We start from the raw sequence: 17,878 nt of genomic DNA, 5'->3' as shown, positions 1-17,878 counted from the left end.
TGATTTTGGCGTCCAGAAGTGATGTCTGCTGCCCATGGGTCCTGTCAGTCAGTGTTACCAGCCAATTAGCTTGGAGCTATGTTTCCTGTTTCACAGGAGGTTTCTGGGACAAGTCAAGGGAGAAGTGAGAACTTTTGTTTCTGGACTGGTGGGGGACTGAATAGATCTAAACTAGGATTTCCCATGATATAAGGAATCTGTTCTCAATCTCTCTCTCTCTTCACTAACTTCTAATGCATTTTAATAAATACTTAAAAGGCCCAAATTCTTGCTAAAGCTTCTAATTTAAGGTGACCACTTAGACATCACAGCTAGAATTTTAGGCTCTTACACTGCCAACCATTTCAGCCCTCTCTGAGACCACGATCTTAATTCCAGACAACACTGGAGCTTCAGCTGAATAAGAGGCTTTAGGGGTCTGCTTCCCTGGCTTTGCCTGACTAGGACTGGATCTGTGTCAGGGTGACTGTGGGGTTGGGTTCCTCTCCTGCCCCAGCACAGCAGCCCCCTCCTGCTGACCTTCTAAGACATCTTTGGTTGGAAAATGATCTCAGGATATTTTTTTGGAGCAATCATGTCATGAGTTCTGAGAGCTTACTGCCTTTTTTCTGACATCTTGGCTCCACCCTGGAACTCTTCTTGGCTCTGCCCTGGAACTCTAACATTGCATTTTTAAATAATTGAAGGAAATACTAAATTTTAGATAGAAGTTATTGAAAATAAAGATGCATTTTTCACATTCAAGTTCATAGATGCCCTAAAATTTATTGGGGACCCTAGGTTAAAGACCCTTAAGCACTATGTAAGAAGGCCTCCAGAGATTTGGGCAGGCCCTCATGGATGATATTTTGGAGAATAAGGAAAAGAGGAGCAAGGGAAGATAGATGGTACAGTGGATAGAGTGCCTGGCCTGAAGTCAGGAAGATTCATTTTCCTGTGTTAAAATCTGCCCTCAGACATTTACTAGCTATGTAACACTGGGTAAAGCACTTCACCCTGTTTGCCTCAGTTTCCTTATCTGTAAAATGAGCTGGAGAAGGAAATGGTAAATCACACTAGTTTCTTTGCCATGAAAACCCCAGATGGGATCATGAAGAGTTAGACATGAGTGAAAAGAACTGAACAACAACAACAACACCTGAAAGACTAAGAGTCACAAAGGATGAGAGGGTGTAGTTGAATCTGTGTCACTAAAGGGATTACAGGTCCATAGAAATATCAACTAAACCTATGAAATAAGTAATACAAATATTGGTACACTTTTATTTTTTATTTATTTTGGGGGGGCAACTTTTCTTTCTTATTGTTTCTTTCTCTCTCTTTTTCTTTCTTTCTCTCTCTCTCTATTTCTTTTTTTCTTCCTTTCTTCCTTCCTTCCTTTGTTTTTTTTTTGTTAACCTCAGCTTTATTATTTTACGTTAAACATTTTTATTTATATTTTTCTGTTCCAATCTTTATCCCTCATTCACTCCTTCGCCACCCTTCCCAAGGTGGCAAATAATCTGATATGGATTATACATATAGGATCATGTAAAACATCACCACATTTGTCACAATGAAAGAATGTGAAAAATAGCATGCTTCAGTCTGTTCCCTCAATACCAGTTCTTTCTTTGGAGATGGATAGGATGTTTCATCATTACTCTTCTGGGATTGTCTTGTATTATTGTATTGTTGAGAATAGTCAAGTCATTCACAGTTCTTCATCAAAAAATATTGCTGTCTTTGTAAAGTGTTCTCTTTTTTGGTGGGGGGGGGGCGGCAATGGGGGTTAAGTGACTTGCCCAGGGTCACACAGTTAGCAAGTGTCAAGTTTCTGAAGCTAGATTTGAACTCAGGTCCTCCTGAATCCAGGGCTGTTGCTTTATCCACTGTGCCACCCAGCTGCCCCCCCTTTTGTCTTGGTTCTGCTCACTTCCCAATACATTATTTCATACATGTCTTTCAAAGTCTTTTTGAAGTCATCCTGTTTGCCATTTCTTACTGAACAGTAATATTCCATCACCATCATATACCACAATTTGTTTGGCCATTCCCCAATTGATGGGCATTCCTTTGGTTTCCAATTTGTAGCCACCACAAAGAGAGCTGCTATAAATATTTTTGTACCAATAGGTCTTTTCTCTTTTTGGGTATGTCTTTGGGATATAAATCAAGTAGTGGTATTATTTGATCAAAGGGTATGCTCAATTATATAGCCCTTTTGTTATACATTTATAAGTGGGGTGTATGTGCAGGTTTGGAAAATGAACCCCTGGTCATGTATCTTTTAAATGTCATAACCAGGTTTTGAACCTTAATCTGCTGACTAACTTTATCTTACTTCTCATTATACCAAATTGCTTCAACTTTTGCCATAGTTCTACCCATGTTATGTAGGATATCAGGGCTGTTATTTCCACAGTTTATTCCTGTAGGTGTCTCTGCCTTTTTGAGGCCTGTAATATAGAAACTGTCTGCTTAAACATCGCCTCTCTAATGTATATTTGTGCACACCAGAGCTATTGTTCTGATTTCCCCTTTTGGTAGCAATCACCCCCTCTTCTGCCTGGATTAATCTTATTTTTCACTGAGGCCTTACAATGCTTCATAATGAACAAATGAAACAAAACAAAAACTCAACACTACATTTGCATAGTGCCTTTAACTTTTCAAGCTCCTTTTGTATCCCTTACAGTTGGCTTATTTTTGTTCCCTACCCTTTGCCATTAAATCACTGGAAATGTTTGTTGTTTCACATAAATAGCAAGAGGGGATTTTCATTCATGTGATTAATGATGTGGTTTTTATTAATTTCTCTTTGTTATTTATAACATTTTATTAACCCAATTTCCTCCCCCATCCTTTTGCATCACTAGAATAGATATTAATTTGACCAAATTTGCTAAAACCTTTTACAAATACAATAAATCCCATTATGAATTCATTATTCAAAATACAAAACAGACTGCTTTTCTTGGAGGCTTTAACAAATGCTGTTAAGCCTGGGGCAAGGACTTTGTCTCCTTACTTGAAGGCCACAGTAGCCATTAGGTTGGTGACTACCAAAGCAATTTATTGCCACATAGTGAACTATTTGTCATGAAAACTGAGCTCTAAATGTAAGATATATTTTATTTCTTAATGTGGCTGTATACCCGTTTTCCCCAATATTCTCAATGGAATGTTGTGGGGAAATCTCCGAGTATTTCATGTCATTCATCCTCCAATATGAATCCATCAATAAATCTAGTCAACTAAAAGACAAAACAAATCAAAGCAAAATAAAAACTAACCTCTCCCCTATTTTCCATTATCAAAGCTATCACTTTTGTCTGGGATTTAAACAATTTGTGTCTAGATTATAACAACCTCTACTGACCTTTTCTCTGGTTTCTTTTCCTTCAGTCTATCCAATGCAAAGTTGCTTCCTCAAATATGTGTCTTGAAGCCTTTCCAACTGCCTATGGTATGGTAGAAAGAACCTTGAATTTTAATCAGGAGATTGTAATTAAAATCACAATTCCAACCCTTTGCTGTGTGAAGATGCACAGATTACATAACTTTTCTGATCCTCAAGCCTTTTTTTTTAAATACATAGAATGGGATAGTGTAATTCTTATATTTTTACCCACCACAGAGTTTTCTGTGATGAAGCTGCTTTATAAACTTTGTCATTTTACAAATACAAGCTTTTGCTTCAATCCAAATTCTATGCTTCACTTTAAACTTTCAAATTTTAGTCATTAAACTTTTGTTAAATGTGTGCAATATGCTATCTTATGTTTCATCTCTACTACCAACTCACTAGAATACAACAGAAAGCATTGTATAGTAGAAAGTTGGCAAAACTTACAGTCAGATGACCTAGGTTTGAGTTCCAGTTCAACTACTTAAAAGCTATTCACATAACTCTTCAAGGTTTACCTAGCATATATTTCTTCATTTGAGTCTCATTACTACCCAGTGCATTAGTCCTTATAAATATTATTATTGGCATTCATACACAGGACAACTGAAACTCTAAGGGGATTACCTACGATCACATAGTTGATAAGTTTCTGAGTTGGAACTATAACCCAGATCTCCTTCACTGAAGGGTTAATATGCAGAATTTCCCCCTAGAGTATTTACAAATCTCATCATCTTAAAATGCACAATTAAATACTTTTTGGTAGTGATGATAATGATAATTAAAGGAAATCAAAGACTAGAGTTCAAGGGGGACATTTTTTCAGAGTTCTTTGACTTACTTCCTTATAGGCTGCTACAAAATCCAAATAGCAAAAATACATGTTCCAACTGTGAAATATAGGGAATGACCACATATTATCTTCATCAAAATTGTGAAGTGATAGCAGGAAGCTCAGTATTAGATTTTATAAATTAATCACAACAGTCCTTAGGAGACTTGGGTTCTAGAATCAGTTAAAAAAAACTCAAATAGGCAATCACCAGGACATTCCATTTTTGCAGCTCGTAGAGGATGGCCCAAATCTAGAGGTTAATTAAGTGTCATCCACAAGGCGAGCCTGTGTCTCAACCAGGTTTTTTGTTTCTTGTTTTTGTTTTTGTTTTTGTTTTGTTTTGTTTGAACATTGAAATCTCAGGGGATGAAAAAGGGAAACCAGTTATAGTAATGAAGAATCATATTATGAGGAGTATGGGGAGTGTTGGGGGTTCCAACTATTTGTCTGTTTCAAGCTGTTTCTATTTAAATTCCAAATTTCATGGCAGCTCTATTTTTTGCCTATACTGAGCTGGTACGCCTGTGTTCTTTGGCCAAGAGTGCTATTCTTTCTCCTATCCCAGTCATGCTAATAAGGCTATAAGTCTTTAAGAACACATTAACCCATTATCATAGGATCACAGTATATTAGGAATGAGAAAAAAAAGAGATGATTTCATATATCACCTCTCATTCTACAGATTAGAAAACTGAAGACCATAATATTCTTATGCTGGTACTTATGTGTAGGATTCATAGAAGTCCACATTACTCAACAAATCAAAATTTTGGGGCAATGGAAAGAGATACAGCTTGTATAAGTGGATTATAACATATGGCCAACAATGACTTGAACATATGTGAAGTTCCCCTTTCTACTATTTCTTAGGAAAACATAAGTCAAAGACATTCATGCCTCACTGAGATGCAGCATGGTTTAAAAGATGGAAAGTCAGGCTTAGAGTAAGGAAAACCAAAATTCAAAATCTCTTTCAAATCTTTGATCATGTATAAGTATTTTAACCTTTCAATGGCTCAGTTTTCTCATCAGTAAAAAAATGGGTGTTAGATTTGTTTTTTAAGGTCTTTCCAGTTCTAAATCAATGTTTCTATGATATAATCTAACTTCTCTGTCTCAGTTAATGCTTAAGAGGACAGTTTATGTATTGTTTTTTTAAAGTAATTTTCTTTTTTTAATTAAATTTTTTTCTTTTTCTTTTTTTTTTTTTGCAGAGAAATGAGGGTTATGTGATTTGCCCAGGGTCACACAGCTAGTAAGTGTCAAGTGTCTGAGCCTGTATTTGAAATCTGTTCCTGGGGCAGCAAGGTAGTGCAGTGGATAGAGCACTGGCCCTGGAGTCAGGAGGACCTGAGTTCAAATCTGGCCTCAGACACTTAACACTTATTAGCTGTGTGACCCTGGGCAAGTCACTTAACCCCAATTGCCTCACAAAAACCAAAACAAACAAACAAACAAAAAAGAAATCTGTTCCTCCTGAATCCAGGGTCAGTGCTTTATCCACTGTGCCACCTAACTGCCCCAGTAATTTTTGATACTAGGAATTCTGTATATTTGAAGAAATGACAGTTCTTGAGTTTCACAACATGTTTGCAAAAATAACTGGAAAAGTCAGCAGAATAGTCATATAGTATGGGAAAGAATTAACATGATTCTTATATGAATAGCATCAGCATTTTTGGCAGAAGATATCTAATATATTAAGAAAGTTCTCTAAGGCATGTTTTTTAGGAGTAATAACAATGTGTGAATAGGTGTGAATGGCCCATTACTTCTTCAGAGTATTAAGTGTCATAACAGTGAAACTAGGGATCTATTAAATTTAAGTATGAATAGAAAAAGAATAGGTCCCCTATAAGATAATATTTAAAAGTATTTGCTTTCATTCTTTTTTTTTCTTTCAGATTTATCTGATTTTAAGTGTGTGGTTCATATACACAGTGGATAGAGCACCAGCCCTGGATTCAGGAGGACCTGAGTTCAAATTTGGCCTCAGACACTTGACACTTACTAGGTGTGTGACCCTGGGCAAGTCACTTAACCCTCATTGGCCCAAGAGAGAGAGAGAGAGAGAGAGAGAGAGAGAGAGAATTTAACAATATGAAAAGGTATGGAAGGGAAGAGATATATACCACTGAAGATTCAACTCTCAGTGATCTAAAGTGATTAACAAAAATATATATAACTGAACAGATTGTCATCAATTCAAAGTTTGACAGTAAAAGGTATATTTTTAATGAAGGGCATGATATTGGAATAGAAGGTCTATCTTTAAAGTTGACTTTTCCTCAGTTTGATGTCATTGTCCAGTTTTGGGGAAAATGATCAACTTCATCATTTGTTCTATTTAACAAATGGGAACAAAAAAGGTTTGGTGGTTAGAAAGAACTCTTGTGTGTAAAAAGTGCATCATTTTCATAATGTACTTATTTCAGTATTTACAAAAGCCACAGTATTGTTCAGCAGTTATTGCCTCGGTTGGTTTTAATGTGTAAAAGATTTGCTACTAATGCATTCTGGACAAGGGCTAGTGACCCACAATAGATTTCTCAAGAACCAAATAAAGAGATAAATCATAGCCAGCCAATCTTAGAGATATAACATATATTAGAAATAGGCTGCTTTTAAAAAAGCCTAATTCATATGTGAATAATTGTGTTCTACCTATGAGTGACTGGCAAAAAAAAAAATAGAGATGTTCTTTTAGTTATAGAACCATATAGGGAAATAAGTTGTCTGGGAATGCAATGTTAAGTGTGAACCAAAGTCCAGCAAAGGAGGGGACTCTGCCAAGTGAATTCTGATAATTATGCCCCTAGGAAACTGTCATATGCTGTTGATTTGCCCCTTGGGACCATTCTTAAAATCTTTGAGCCTGAACCATTTCATTCTCTTTTGCCTGTGGATTATAACTTCCTATGGGGTAGATTTACTTCTGTCCAATTTTATAACAGATCCTGATATCTGTGTTTTTGGTAGCAGCCAATAATATGATCCAAACTTTTGATCCTTTAATGGACCCATTTCTGCATCTTTCATCTTTGATTAGACCCATAATAGATGTCAGATTAATACTTCTATTATGGTTCAATAGAAAGGGCTCAAGTCCCCCTTTTAATGACTATTTAGGTAACATATGAACATTCATTTTAGAAAGAAATACAACAATAATGAAAGATCACATTAATCTTGTATTTTATGCTTACATTGCCCTTCAAAAAATTATCCAATTTTATGCTTGTGATAGCCCTGTGAGCTTGTATATTTGGAACTATAATTCCCATTTTACAGATAATCATGCTGAGGCTTGGCCAATTTAAATAATTTGCCCAAGGTCTCACAGAAAACTTTAAACTCCAGACCAAATCTTTTGAATCATATTCCAGTATTCTTAATTTTTTTTATTTTAAGTTTTCAAATTAGCATGCATTTGGTTTTTTATTTTTGTTTTTTCTCTTTTCCCTTCCCTCACTATTGGGAGAAAAAGAAAAACTCAACCCTTGAAAGAAATTCCAGAGTCAAGCAAAAAAATTTTGAACACATCAATGTCCAAAAGTATGCCTTATTTTGCATCTTGAATCTATAATCTGTTAGGATAACATAGATCACCACCAGTCTTCTAGAATCATGATTAATCTCTACACTGATCAGAATTAAATCTTTCAAATTTTTTTCCTCAATGTTGCAATTATATAAATTGTTCTCCTGGTTCTTACACTACTGTGCATCAGTAAATATGTCTTTCTAGTTTTTTTTTTTTTCCGTTTATAAACCATGATTTTTACACCCATGTCCCAGTTGATAGGCACCGTCTCAGTTTCTTTTTTATTCCCTTTTAAAATTGCATTGGGGCAGCTAGGTGGCAATGGATGGAGCACCAGACCTGGAGTCAGGAATACCTGAGTTCGAATTCAGCCTCAGACACTTAACACTTACTAGCTATGTGACCCGGGGCAAGAAACTTAACCACAATTGCCTCACTAAAAAAAATGCATTAATACCTATTTATAGAATAAAACGAGCATTTTCATAACATAGTATAATAAAAAGATTATTGTACATGAAACTACAAATACACTATGCTCAACTTGCTATTCCTTTTGATTATATAACAGAATTATCATGTAAATTTATTTTCCCAATCCTTTTTTACTACCTTCCCCCAGCTCCATCCTAGAGATAGTTACCATTAGAGACAGATACACGTGTGTATGTGTGTGTGTGTGTGTGTGTGTAAAATCACTCTATGCATAATTCTACTTATCAGTTCTTTCTCTAGATGCAGACAGCATCTTTATTCCCATGTCCTTTATAGTCGATAAGGATATTTATAATAGTCAAAATTACTTATTCATTCAAAGTCATTCTTTAAACAATATTCCTGTTACTGTATATAATGTTCTCTTAGTTCTGCTTATTTAGTTCATTATTTCATGCAAGTCTTTCCATGTTTTTCTAAGATCATTGAGCTCATCATTCCTTATAGCACAATAATATTCCATCACAATAACATTCTTAGTTTCTAGATATTTTCTACTATAAGAGGAGGTCCTAGGGAAAAATATGTGTCCTTTTCCTACTTCTTTGGTCTTTTTCCCAAAGATGACAAAAAGAAAAATAACATATTGGAAAGTCTGTAGTAAAACAGACACATTTATATATACATATACATATACATATATATATATATATATATATATATATATATATATATATATATATATATGGTTAAGCTATGAATTGGTGTAGCTATTCTCAAATGCAATTTGGAATTATACAACAAAGCCCCAACCTGTACATACCCTTTGATCCAGCCATACTTTTACTAAGCTTATACCCCAAGAAGATTGCATTGATTCTTCTAATAGTTACTTTTTCTCATATACAAAGTCAAAGGGTTCAAACACGGGGCCCAGTGCTGACTACAATCACAATACTCCCAAATGCAACCTGAGACAAATTAAAATGTAATTGTGAAATATATAACAAACTGAATAAAAAGACAATAAAACAGATAACATTAAATTTTATTTTATTTTTCTTATAAAGGTATTTTATTATTTTCTAGTTACATGTAAGGATAGTTTTCAACATTTGTTTTCATAGGATTTTTAGTTCCAAATTTTTCTCCCACCCTCTCTTCCCTCCCTCCTCCCCAAGACAGAAAGCAATCTTATATAATTTATATATGTACAATCACATTAAACATATTTCTGCATTAGTCATATTGTGAAAGAAGAATCAGAGCACAAGGGAAAAACCTCAAAAAAGAAGGAAAAAACCAGCCCCAAAGTAGAAACAATATGGTTCCATCTTCATTTATAATTGACATTTCTTTATTCTGGATGTGGAGAACATTTCTTATCCTGAGTTTTTTGAAATGGTTTTGAATCATTGCACTGTTGAGAAGAGCCAAGTCTATCACAGTTGTTCATCACACAATGTTGCTGTTACTATTTACAATGTTCTACTGGTTCTTCTCCTGTCAGTCAGCATCAGTTCATGTAAGTACTTCCAGCTTTTTCCAAAATCCTCCTCATCATCATTTCTTATAGCACAATAGTATTCCATTACATTCATATAACACAACTTTTTGAGCCATTCCCCAATTGATGGGCATAAACTCAATTTCTAATTCTTTAACACCATAAAGAGAGGTGCTATAAATATTTTTCTACATGTGGTTCCTTTTCCATCTTCTATGATCTCTTTGAGATCCAGACCTAGCAGTGGAAACACTGGGTAAAAGGATATGAAGAGTCCCATAGCCCTTTGGGCCTAGTTCCAAATTGCTCTCCAGAATGGTTGGATCAATTCACAGCTCCATCATCAACAATGCATTATTGTTCCAATTTTGCTACAGCTTCTCCAAAATTTATTATTTTCCTTTTTTGTCTTATTAGCCACTTTGATAGGTGTGAAGTAGTACCTCAGAGTTGTTTTGATTTATATTTCTCTAATCAATAGCGATTTAGAGCATTTTTTCATATTGCAATTGATAGCTTTGATTTCTTCATCTGAAAACTGCCTGTTCATATTCTTTGACCATTTCTCAATTGGGGAAAGCCTTGCATTCTTATAAATTTGATTCAGTTCCATATATATTTTAGAAATGAGGCCTTTATCAGAAATACTGTTTGTAAAAATTGTTTCCTAGCTTTCTACCTTCCTTCTAATTTTGGTTGCATTGCTTCTTTTTGTACAAAACCTTTTTAATTTAATGTCATAAAGGTCATCCATCTTGCATTTCATAATATTCTCTATGTCTTGTTTGGACATAAATTGTTTTCCTCTCCATGGATCTGAGAGGTAAACTACTCCTTCATCTCCTAATTTATCTATGGTATCACCCTTTATGTCTAAATCTTGTATCCATTTTGACCTTATTTTGGTATATGATGTAAGGTGTTGGTCTATCCCTAGTTTCCCCTATACTATGTCCCAGGTTTCCCAGAAGTTTTTGTCAAATACTGAGTTCCTATCCCAGAAAATGGAGTCTTTTTGTTTATCAAACTGTAGATTACTATAGTCATTTATTACCATGCCTCCTGTGCCTAACCTATTCCATTGATCCACCATTCTATTTCTTAGTCAGTAGCAAATAGTTTTGATGACTGCCACTTTATAGTATAGCTTCACATTTGGTATGTCTAGTCCACCTTCCTGTGCATTTTTTCATTAGTTCTCTTGATATTCCTGACCTTTTTTTTCTTCCATATGAATTTTGATATTAATTTTTCTAACTGTAAAATAATTTTTAGGCAGTCTGATTGGTATGGCACTAAATAAGTAAATTAATATAGGTAGAATTGTCATTTTTATTATATTAGCTTGACCTATCCTCTTTTTTCAATTGTATAGATCTAATTTTATTTGTTTGAAAAGTGTTTTGTAATTGTGTTCACAAAGTTCCTGTGTTTGTCTTAGCAGGTAGACTCCCAAGTATTTTGTACTGTTTAGAGTTACTTTAAGTGGAATTTCTCTTTCTATATCTTCCTTCTGAGCTTTGTTGGTCATGTATAGAAATGCTGATGATTTATGTGGATTTATTTTATATCCTGCAACTTTCCTTAAGTTATTAATTGTTTCAAGTAGTTTTTTCATTGATTCTTTAGGATTTTCTAAGTATACCATCATATCATATGCAAAGTGTGAAAGTTGTGTTTCCTCCTTGCCTATTCTAATTCCTTTAATTCCTTTTTCTTCTCTTGTTGTTAAAGCTCACATTTCTTGTACAATAGTAAATCATATAGGTCATAACGGACTTGCCTGTGTGGTAAAATATGAAAGTTTTTAACAGTTGGTTAGGATAACTGAAAGACGCCAGTTTTTCAAGGACCACCCTTTTGGGGAGGAGATGAACAGTCCGCCTGCTGCGCATGTCAGACTGCCTGCCGGGTACAGTCCGCCTGCTGCGCATGTCAGACTGCCTGCCGGGTTTTTTGACTTCCGGGGTGGAGAGAACGAGAGTAGCCTTTTTTGCCGGCTTGGCGGGACTCCTGGCGGCGCGGCACAGACGGTCTGACTCACTCCAAAGGTGGCCTAAATCGGTTTGGTGAGTTTTTATAAGGAATATAGACTAAGCCTAGATTTAAGACGATTTGTACTGTATTTCTATTTTCCTATCCTTCTAATCAACAACACCTTATATACAATAAAGGCTCTATCTAGAAAACCAGAAGCTTCTTCCATTTACTAGTCTGGGAGATAAATTAAGGGAAGGGTTAAGTAGGGGAGATTTATGATCTAATATCCAATTTTAAATCTCACAGTTTGGCGACCCCGAAGGGACCTTAAGGACCCTCCCACCCTCCCTAGTTTGGCCATAAGCCGGCTAATTCGGTGGATTTTCCAAATACCCCTCCCCCCTCAGACTTTCCCTTTGTCTAATCTCCCTTAAAGACTTTAAGCCTCTAAAAGTCTTGCTTTAAACAGAAAAGCCAGCCCAGTTTAAAGGGCAAGATGCTCGAATATTCTACCATCCCTTTGATTTTTCTCATCGGAATGTATTGGGACAGCATAACATCCCGACTTAGAGGAATAGTTTACTCAATGGTCCTTCATAACATTATTGGTTTTTTCCTCATTCAGGCAGCAAAAAGTTTTTTGTATAATAGTATACGTGAGAATCTTTGGGAAAATACGTTTAATATAAGTAGAAATTTTATGCCTGCAATTGAAATACCTTTTAATACCACATCCATAGTTCATACGACTAAGGATTTTATTTTTTTTTGTTTTTTTTTTGTTTTTGTTATTATCATTGTTTTTGTTATTATCATTGTTATGATGTGGGGGAAACTCTCACATATGGAGAGAGACCTCAAAATGGCTGTTTCTACTAGAGATGATCCAAGTTCAGAATCAGATCAGCAGAAACTACTCCCTCTGCAGGAAGCTATAGAACATAGTAAGAAGGGAGTGCCAATTCAAGTCAGAAAATATAGCCCTTTAGACCAAGTGACTTGAGCGCATGGAAATCAATCATCCCTAGTTTTGAGAAAAATCCAAACACTGTAATTTCACAGTTAAGGACCATATTTAATGCATATCAACCCAGTTGGGCTGATGTTACTTGCCTTTTGGAAACTTTACTGTCCCCAACTGAGATTACAGATATTATCTCAGCAGGAAATGCCCTTGTTGCGAAAGGTAAGGCCGATGTGGAATGGCCTCTAAAGGATCCAGAGTGGAATTATAATGATGATAGGGATTTCCAAAGATTAAAAGATGCTAGAGAAACACTTCTGAAGGGAATGGAATCTTGCTCTAGAAAACCGGAAAACTGGCAGAAATTTTTAAGCCTACCTCAGGAGGCTAATGAAAGACCAAACAGATTTTATGATAGACTTTGTGAGGCCGCTAGACAGTACACCAGATTGGATCCAGTAGATTTAAGAGATTCCTGTATCATTCTCAACACATTTGTTTATAATTCACTGCCAGAAATACGCAGATACTTTCTGAAACAATGTCCAGACTGGAGAAATCTCTCAGTAGATAGAATTAAGGAACTTGCAAATTATGTCTTTGACTCACGTGAGGAAGATCCAGATCACCCTAAACAGAGCATTCTGGCACCAGTGATTCCTAGTCAGCCATGTGGACACCGGAGCAAGGACACTAAGGTGTGTTGTTACTGTCGTAAGGAGGGGCATGAATTGAGAGAATGTAGGACTTGGAGAAGAAATTCTAATTCTAATTACAGGCGAAATCAAAATAGAAATAGATCTTTTTGGAGGAATACAGAAAGGCAGTACCAGAATAATGGTAACCAAGACCCCCCTCAGAAGAGGACACAGGAATGATGGTGTCTTGGGGAGGAATGGAACATAGATAATGAAAGCCATATATTCCCAGATCCGGATTTTTTGAATGCACTTGTGCCAGTCCATTCACCTCCCCAGAGTAATGAACCACATGTCACCTTAAAAGTGGGGGAGACTTATTATGATTGTCTGCTAGACACAGGAGCCTCTAAATCAGTATTAGTAAGCAAACCAGATGCTGGGTGTAGACCTGTAGGATTTTTGAATGTAGTGGGAGTCTCAGGAAAGAGCCAGAGAGTGGCAAAATTGAATCCTCGCATGGTATCTATGGGGCCCTTAACAGTGGAACATTCATTTTTACTCATGCCTGATGCCCCTGTAAATTTATTAGGTCGTGATCTCCTTTGCAAGCTTAGAGCAACCATATCTTGTGCTCCAGATGGGGCTGTCTCCTTACAATTGCCAGAGGATACTGTTCATTTATTACCAATTTTACTTACAGAAGCTCAAGGAACAGCAGGGAGGTATCCAAAATCCCCTCTGACATTCCTGAGTCTTTATGGGCCTCATCCCCTAATGAGGTGGGGCTCCTTAAGTCTGCCATGCCTGTTACCTTTAAAGTTAAGGGGGGACCACCCCCCTCCATTCCACAGTATCCATTGTCTAGGGAAGCAATAGAAGGGATCACCCCTATAATTGAGGCTTTGAAAAGCCAGGGTATTATTATTCCATGTCATCACTCTCCATGCAATACTCCCATTTTGCCAGTTAAAAAACCCAAGCCTGGGCCAGATGGTAAACCTGTTTATCGTTTTGTGCAAGATCTTAGAGCGATTAATAATTATGTTATTCCTAGACATTCCATAGTTCCAAACCCGGCTACGATAATTTCATCGATTCCCTATGAATCTACATGTTTCACAGTGGTAGACCTTTGCTCTGCCTTTTTCTCCATACCAGTACATGAGGACTTCCAATATTTATTTGCTTTTACCTGGAAAAATAGACAGTGGACCTGGACTAGACTCCCACAGGGATTTGTAGACAGTCCCACATTATTTTCCCAAATTTTACAGCAGGATCTGGCCTCTATTACCTTTAAGGGCTCCATACTAGTACAATATGTTGATGACTTACTTTTGGCCTCTCCTAATGCTGAAATTTGTCAGGAAGATAGCCGTCACTTACTGCTGGAGCTGCACAAGAGAGGACACAAGGTTTCCAAGACAAAGGTACAATGGTGTTTGCCCCAGGTAGAATATTTAGGATTTATTTTGGCTGCTGGAACTCGCTCTGTCTCTTCTAAGAGAGTCCAGGCCATTCAACAACTCTCTGCCCCCACTACTAAGAGGCAGTTGAGAGCCATTCTGGGAGCAGCTGGGTACTGTAGACAATGGATACCCTCTTTTGGTGAAATTACTAAACCCCTCATAGCTCTTACAAAAAGTTCTGTTCCAGACAGTTTACAGTTGGGTCCCCAGCATCTCTCAGCCATAAAAGAATTAAAACGGGCCTTGTTATCAGCACCTGCCCTAGGACTGCCAGATTATAGTAAGCCTTTCACTCTCTTTGTGCATGAACAAAGGGGGGTGGCTTCTGGAGTCCTGACTCAGTCACTGGGGCCTAACCAACTCCTATAGCCTACTATTCAATTCAGCTGGACCCTGTAGCGGCTGGAGTGCCACCTTGCCTTAGAGCAGTGGTGGCCACAGCGCTTTTGGTAGAAAAAGCCTCTGATTTGGTCCTAGGTAACCCTCTAACTGTGCAATGCCCTCACGAAGTGGAGGCTCTCTTACTACGTCACAGGACACAAGCCTTTTCAGATCAAAGGCTGGCTAAGTATGAAATAACCCTGTTAGGTAATGAGAATATCACTTTAAAACGCTGCACAGTTCTTAATCCAGCAACACTACTCCCTAACTTACCATTCTCGGGGGAACCGTTGCATGACTGTGCTTCTTTAGTTGATATGGCTGAAAAACCCCGTGATGATCTTTTTGATACACCTTTAGAAAATCCTGATCTTGTCCTCTATACAGATGGTTCCTCATTTATGAGAGAGGGAACCCGTTTTACTGGAGCTGCTGTAGTTTCTGATTATGACACCCTCTGGGCAGCTTCTCTGCCTTCCCATTTTAGTGCACAGGCTGCTGAACTTGTGGCTCTTACACAGGCCTGTAATATAGCTAAAGATAAGAGTGCCACCATTTTTACTGACTCGAAATATGGCTTTGGCATATGCCACTTTATTGGTATGATTTGGCGTCAACGAGGCTTTCTAACATCCTCGGGCAAGGCTATTGCCAATGGGGACCTTATCAAGGACCTCTTAGATGCCCTAAAACTGCCTTCTTCCCTAGCCGTTGTACATTGCCCTGCCCACACAGGGAATAGTGATCCTGTTTCAAAGGGAAATGCACGAGCCGATTCTGCAGCCAAGCTTGCTGCATTAGAAGCTCCTGAACATGTATTTAACCTTTCACCTTCTGAGGATATTCCTTCCAACCTAACCTATGACGATTCTGAAGTAGAAAAGTGGAAAAAGAAATTTAAGGCGAAACAGATCAATGGCATCTGGGTGTCTCCGGAAGGTAAGCCATTTCTTCCCCGGAAATTCTACCACCAGGTATGCCTCTCTGTTCACAGAAAAGGCCATTTTGGTACACAAGGCATTGTAGACTCTATTAAGAGAACCTGGATAGCACCAGGTGTGACTAATACAGCATCTCGAATCTGCTCGGGCTGCTCCACATGTCAGTCTTATAATCAGTATGCTTTTAAGGCCAAAGCTTATGGAGGGCGTCCTCTAGCATATACACCTTTTGAGCACTTACAAATTGATTATATTACTATGCCAAAAGCAGGACATTATAAATTTTGCCTTGTTATAGTTGATCAGCTCACTCGGTGGGTGGAGGCCTTTCCCAGCCCCCGAGCCACAGCTGCCTTTGTTGCCAAAATTCTTCTTAAAGAGATAGTACCTCGTTTTGGCCCACCAGCCCGCATCGATTCTGACAAAGGCACACATTTCACTGATTCGATTTTATCCCAAATCTACTCTTTCTTGGGAGTGACTCCAAAATTCCACACGCCCTACCATCCACAAAGTTCAGGCCAAGTCGAACGTATGAATAAAGAGCTTAAGAGTATGATTGGCAAATTATGTACTGAAACCCATTTGAAATGGCCTGATGTTCAACCATTGGCATTATTCTATCTACGAAGTAGACCAAGAGGAGAACTTCATATATCTCCTTATGAAATGCTTTTTGGTCACCCTCCTATCCAAGCTAAAACTTTCTCCCCAGTTTATACATCACTGGTGGGAGGTGATACTTCTGTTGCTTCCTATATACAGGAATTACAGACCAGGCTACGTGAACTCCATGAGGCAGGAGCTGTGGTCCAGGCAGGACCATTAGACTTTTCATTGCATAACTTCAACCCAGGAGATAAAATATATGTAAAGAATTTTCAGAAAACCAGTGGAACTCAACCTGCCTGGGAAGGACCTTTTCAGGTATTATTGACAACTCCTACTGCCATTAAAATTGGTGAAAAAGACTCATGGATTCATTGCTCTCATATAAAGCCTGCACCATTCATAGGTGAAGAGATTTCAGATAGACCTGAGGTAGACGCTAAAGAGGTAAAAACCCTAAAGATAGCAACTGTTAAAGAGCAAAGAGAGTTCAGAGGAAAAAGGCAGTTCCCATTTAATAATCCCACTGATCAGTTAAATGCTTTGGGACTCAGTCTTCGTAAAGTATCAGGAGACGGAAATTGCCTTTTTAGGGCTTTAGCAGACCAGCTAGAAGGTCACTGTAGAAATCATCTCAGACACAGACAAGAAGCTGCTTCTTATATGATTAACCATAGACAAGAGTTTGAGTCTTTTATAGTAAATGACTCCCCTTTTGAAGAATATGTTGATGAATTAAAGAAATTTGGAAAGTGGGGAGGAAATGATACAATTGTAGCATTTGCTAAGCAGCATCAGCTGAATGTTGTGGTTCATCAATTAAATCAGCCTTTATTGAAAATCAGTGGCACAGACAAAACTGATGCTAGAGAACTCCACATTTTCTACCATAAAGAACATTATGACAGCATTAGAAAGATCAATGACAATTCAGAAACCCCTGCCACTTTAGCATGCAGAGAATTGGGGAACCAGTTAAAACAATGTGGCATACCCCAAACTCTAGCAGCTTAAATACCTTAAAATTTAACAAGCATTTCCTTCCACAGGCAAAAGCACTGAAGCACATGGCCTAGTTTTCTGGCCCACCTCAATTTCTCCCACCCTTTTCCCTACCCTATACCTATTTTTTTTTTTAATCCTTTTTGCTTTTTGTTTTGTTTTGACTTTTGAAAGGCACT

The sequence above is a fragment of the Dromiciops gliroides genome, chromosome 2 (assembly GCF_019393635.1).
Source record: "Dromiciops gliroides isolate mDroGli1 chromosome 2, mDroGli1.pri, whole genome shotgun sequence".
NCBI classification, from domain to species: Eukaryota; Metazoa; Chordata; class Mammalia; order Microbiotheria; family Microbiotheriidae; genus Dromiciops; species Dromiciops gliroides.
This window is presented reverse-complemented; position numbering follows the sequence as displayed.